Source organism: Dermacentor silvarum, chromosome 6 (assembly GCF_013339745.2).
Source record: "Dermacentor silvarum isolate Dsil-2018 chromosome 6, BIME_Dsil_1.4, whole genome shotgun sequence".
NCBI lineage: Eukaryota > Metazoa > Arthropoda > Arachnida > Ixodida > Ixodidae > Dermacentor > Dermacentor silvarum.
In genome coordinates, this window is record NC_051159.1 from 164,787,555 (window position 1) to 164,793,857 (window position 6,303).

Below are 6,303 nucleotides of genomic sequence, written 5' to 3' on the forward strand. Positions count from 1 at the left end.
AGAAGGTCCCTGGACTGATGTACGCAGACGACATTGTGCTACTAGCGGACAATAAAAAAGATTTACAGATACTTGCGAATATCTGTGGGAATGCAGCGACAAATCTAGGCCTTAAATTTAGTACAGAGAAATCAGGAATTATGATCTTTAATGAAGAGACGAGTAACTTCGTGGTGTAAATTCAACAGCAAGTACTACCTATAGTGAAGCAATACAAGTACATCGGCGTACACATAAACGAAGGAAAGAATTACTCAAGCAACCACCAGGATAATCTGAAAATAAAGGGGAAGCGGAATGCAGCAATAATGAATCACAGATCACTGTGGGGCCACAATAAGTGTGAAGTGGTGCGTGGAATCTGGAAAGGAGTAATGATGCCAGCGCTAACATTCGCAAATGTCATTCTATGCTTAAAATCGGATATCTTGTCGGGTTTGGAAGTTAACCAAAGATCAGTAGGCCGGTTGGCATTGGGAGCCCACGGTAATACCACAAATGAGGCAGTGCAGGGTGACATGGGTTGGGCCTCTTTTGAAGTCAGAAAAGCACAGAGCAAAATTAGTTTTGAAGAAAGGCTCAGGAACATGGATGAAAATAAATGGGCAGCTAAAGTGCACGAGTATCTCTACATGAAAAGCGTGGACACAGAATCGAGGAAGAGGTCAAGGAAGTTGGCAGCCAAGTACAGGATAATCGAAACTGTAAATGGACAACCAGGAGTCATCAGAAAGAAAGTGAGAGAAATAGAGACCGTGAATTGGATGCAAAGAATGGAAACAAAAAGGACAATGTAGATTTACAAGAATGAGAAGAAAGAAATTAGAAGGGAAAATCTGTACGATAACACAAAGGGCAGTGCCTCGCTATTTGAGGCTCGAGCTGGTTTCCTAAGGACCAAAACATACCGGAGCAAATATTCGGAACTAGATGAGGCATGTGTATGCTGCAGTAAAGATCCAGAGACCACTCAGCACATCCTAATGGAATGCGACGGGATCCACCCAGCGAGAACCGTAGGTAACCTGCAACTCCCAGAAGCGCTTGGGTTTAAAGTGGAAGGAAACATCATCAGCCGTAGAGATAAGCAAGAGACGATTAGAGTACTGGTGAAAAAAAAAGCAGGGAAAAGATGGATACGACCTGATCTCTTAAAATCATAGGTAGCGGTACAAGGCAAATTTTTGAAAAAGAAAAAAGAATAATGAGAGGTATACAAAAATGCTAAATAAAGAACATGTATAGTATACCTGATTAAATCAAGCAGGCTAGATGACTATTTGTCGCCGCCCCGTTTCAAAGGGGATGCCAATAAATCATCATCATCATAAACGGGTAATTGTACATAGGCATACAACTGTTAGGCGTAGTAAATGTGGCAAGTGGCATAGATAACTGCACAAGGTAGATGTAGAGGTTTTAAGGAAGAGAGAAAAGTTGATGTAGGCAAAATGTTATACTGAGAGGCAAGAAAGTTGGCGACAAAGTACAGGGTAATTGAAGATGTGAATAGACAACCAGGATTCGTGAAAAAGAAAGTAAGAGAAACAGAGACATTAAATTGGATACAATAGATGGAAATATAATAGACCATGGATATTTACAAGAATGGCTAGAAAGAAATCGTAAGGAAAAATCGGTACATTAACACAAATGGCCGCGCCTTGCTATTTGAGCACCGAGCTGGCTGTCTAAGATCGGAGCAACTACTGACACGAGGATGAGGCATGTGTTTGCTGCAGTAACAGTCCGCAGACAACTCAGCAGTCCTAATAGAAGGCGAAAGTATTCCCGTAACGAGACCCGTAGGTAACGTCCTTTCGGAAGTGATATGATTCAAAGCATTAACCAACCAGCAGTCGAGATAAGCAAGAGACGTTTAGCCTGTTGGTGGAAAAAAAATTTGCGCAGCTTGCACTAGTGGTGCAAAGCTGGAGCAAACAGCGGAGCTTGTGATCTGCCAAGCTACAGCCAGGGTCGCTATGCCGACGACGCTGGATACTCAAGCGCAGACTCTCGCTTTAATTCTCGTTCTCGAAACCCGGGATATTCGACTCGACGACGCCTCTTCTCGACTGCAGCTTCGGCACGGTATTCCGGATCGGCTCGCTGCCGACGCGCAGATTCTCGCTTGACCGCACGACGCGCTTCGAGACGCGGCCTGGCGAAGCGTTGACTTGCTTAGGTGAAGCGAGACACATGTGGTTGCTAGGCGACGCGAAGTGACGTCATGGCTAGACGGAGGAGGTGCGCGGTCGTAGCAGCTCGGCGGTGCGGTGCGGAGCGGCGGCGAAGCGAGGCGCAGCCGAGCCAAGTGGTTGCTAGGCAACGCGCGGTGACGTCATCGCCAGGCGCTGTTTCTGGTCTACGCCATACGGGCCAACCTCTAAACAGCTCCGCTGTTAAAAGAAGCAGGAAAGAGATTGATAGGATCGCATCCGCTATACAGGCATAGGTAGATATAGTTTTTTTTATCTGCACCAATTTTTTTAATTAGCTGTAGCAGATAGCAAAGTTCTAACCCTTGAGCTAAATAACTCGATGAGGTGGCCATTACTTCTACAAAAAACAAGATGCTTATTGAATAATTAACATAATTACACTAATTGACGTTTTAATCATTACTCTATGGCACATATATTTCACTCTACGAATTGTATCTAGCGAGTATGCAAGGTATATTGACTTGGAATAAATGTTGAGAACGGCACCGGTTTCGAGATATGCGCCGTCAAACTTGCGGTAAAGATGCACTGTCGTTAGGCTTACTTTTAAGCGAAGCTTTATAGGCTCACAGGTGTCGGCGGTGGTGGTGGTGTCACGCTAAAAAGTGGGCCGATCCTGAGGATAGCACAGAAAGGGTCCAAGCTCAATGGCACATACCAGGGACAAGAAAGAAACAGAGAGAGAAAGAGAGAGACAAAGAGGGAGAGAAAGAAACAAAGAAAGGAAGAGAGAAAGAAAGAGAGAGAAGGAATGAACGAAATAGAAAGAAAGAGCGAGAGAAAGAGAGAGGGAAAGAAGGAGAGAAAGAGAGAACGAAAGAGTGAGAAAGAGAGAAGGAAAGGAAAAAAGAAATAAAGAGATAGAGAAAGAGAGAGAGCGCGAGAAGGAGAAGGGAAGAAAGAAATAAAGAGAGATAGAGAAAAAAGAGAGCGAGAAAGAAAGAGAGAGAGAGAGACTGAAAGAAAATCACCAGCCCTTCCCCTGCCGAGAAAAGGGGCGTAAGCGAAGGTTGTCGTGTGTGTACTTGACTTACTACTTTCCCTTCCCCTTCCTAATACTTTTCATTCCCTTTCATGGTACCTTTCGTTCCCTTTCCTTCTACTTTTGTTTCCCTTTCGTGCAACTTTTCCTCCCGTTGCGTTGTACGTTTCCTTCCCTCGATGTATATATTTAATAAACGTTTATGTTTTATTACCTTGACATGTCGTGAGAGAAAGAGAGAGAGAGAGAGAAATAGAAGAGAGGAAAGGCAGGGAGGTTTACCAGACGCACGTCCGGTTTGCTACCCTGCACTGGGGAAAGGGCGTATAGGGATAAAAAGAGAGAGAAAGGAAATAGAGAGAGCACAGTTTCGCGCACATTTGAAACTTCGCACGAAGTTTACAATCACAAAAGATGACCCATTCCTGAGGTGTCTCTTGCAGAAGGTATTGTACAGCAGCACGCAGGGCAGCAAGCTCTGCCGCCGTTGATGTTGTCACGTGTGACAGTTTAAACTTGAGTGTGGTTTTCGTAGCCGGAATGATAACGGCACCTGAAGAATGGGTAGATGAGACGGAACCATCGGTATAGATGTGTATTCGGTCCCAGTAGGTCTTATTCATTAATAGCAGCGTCATCTGTTTCAGAGCTATTCTTGGGTGATTGGCTTTCTTCTTTACTCCCGGAATACTATAGGCGCACCTGAGGCTGTTGCAGGCACCACAAGGGGACATGTCTTGAACTTTACGTTACCCTGACGAGGGTCAGATACACACACGACAAGCTTCGCTTACCCCCATTTTCTCGACAGGGGAAGGGCTGGTGATTTTTTTTTCTCTCTCTCTCTCTCTCATGAGAATGCACAGAGCGCGAATGATCGACCGCAGCGCCGAACCGATCCTTCAAGGTAAGTGGGCTTAGGTATATATAGATGCCGCTTTAGTGGCCGCAGACCAATGAATAATGGTACGTTGTTACAGCGAATTCACTTTTTTTTTTTTGTAACATATTAATTTGCAGGTTATACTGAACTTCTTGTTCATGGCATGGGCAGCGCATACGCAGAGCGTGGCCATGTTGCACGTTCTCCTCCCGTCGCCGACGACCCGGAAGTGTCACAGCGCCGAAGGCACACTGCGAAGCGGCAAACGTTATGTTACCTACGCCCCAGTGACACGGGCCAACCACTGACGATTAAAAAAAAAAAAAAAAAAAAAAAATCTGACGTTTCTCCTTACGTACTCGTGTCGGCCGATATGATCCCGTTTGGACGGAAGTTTAAGCGGCGGTTAAACAGCTAGGGGCAAAGCGTGTCCTCCTCCGGTACATTTAGAAGCAAGATTCCTATGCAAAAGGTTCCCTGATTTCGCAAAATCGTCCAGTAAATGTCCTCAGATCTCTATCTGGAGAATTTTCTGGCTCGGGCAAATATGAGAAACAAGCCACGCAATCCTCATATGTCTTGAAATAATAATTTATGAATCTAAACTGATTTCACGTTGTACTTGGTGTCGTCCAAAAAAAAAATAAAAAATAAAAAACGAAAAACAAGAGGGATTCACCTTAGCGCGTGTACGCGTATTTAGCGAAGCAGTAACTCACCAGCTTCTTGATCGTTCAAAGGCATGTAAGCTTGCATCCGACGTCAAGAACTCCATGAATGTTTCAGTAAGAGCCTTAGCATTCATTCATTCATTCATTCATTCATTCATATAAACATTTCTAAGTGCATTAGTCAAGGTGCACTATAAGTGTATGTACTCTGTATCAGTAGTCTTCAACAAGTGCCTGCAAATACAGTCACCCTCCGTGGTAGCTCAGTGGCGTCGTTCTGGTGCTGAGCCCAAGGTCGTGGGTTCAATACCTGGCCGTGGCGGCTGCACTTCGATAGGGGCAAAATACAAAAAAAAATTACAGTCACTTTGGCATGCGCCAAAGAGAGTGAAGGCGAATGCCTGCGCGCTCAATAGACATTCATTAAATTACTTGGCATTCTCAATGAAATGCGTTGTTACATATTACTCGTTTTCTCCCACCAAAAGTCGTGGATATACTATATACCTTGATTAACTGTGCCTTAATTAAATTCGCCTGAATACCAAAGGTCGTGGGTTCGGCTCCAACATAAGTTCGAGGGTTCGACTTGATATCGATCCCACCGAAGGTCGGGGGTTTGAGTGATCTATATTAATTAACTTAGCATATTTTTTGGCATGATGAACGACATCGGAGCCATCTTTGGAAGAAGACGACAACGAACGCGCGAGTAGTGGCACGAGCGCGTCTCTGCACGAGGCGAGCTCAAATAAATAAATCACCACATGCAGTGCGGAGGACAATATTATACATTTACAATATTGTGATTCAACTTCACGTAATTATCTGAAGTTAACTTCGTTATTTTCACTGGTTTTCTCGTGCGAAGTAGAAATATGACAGAAGTCTGATGATATGCATGATTTTAGCGAGAAACGGCAGCTCGTAAATTTCATTCCAACGGCAACAAGCCTAAACGCAAAGATATATGGCAGAACATACATCCATGATATGGGGGCAAGTATTGTAGCTAAGCCATTACTTTTTCTTTTTAATTCGGTTATTTGCTTGATGTTACAGTGACATTGTTTCACCGAAAACTATTCCTTATCTGTTGGAATAATTGAACTCACTGCACGCTCATTGTATTGAACTCCTCCCTCCCATGGCACGCCCAAGGTGGGGCGTTCGATGTTTCCACTCCGTATATGTCAGCCGTTTGTTTGATCGCGAAAGCCCGGCGTTTGGTTAGTTCCGCATTCATTTATGAGGTGAATGTCGAAGTAAAGCCTAATGCAGGGCCTAATTTAGAAGAGTTGCCGAGGGACACGAATTAATGTGCGCCAGGGGGAAGGCCATCAAATAATCGGTGTTCCGATGTGGTCTTCGATTATCCCACTCATTCTTACTAGAACCGGCGTATTCAGCGAAACTGTAGCTCCTCGCGCTTTTCAAAAGACCCGCGTATAAGGTTGGTGACATCATTGTACTTAGTCGTTGTTTGTGGCGTCACGTTTTCTTTTCTTTTTTTCTTTTTTACTAAACTTTTAGATATGTTCA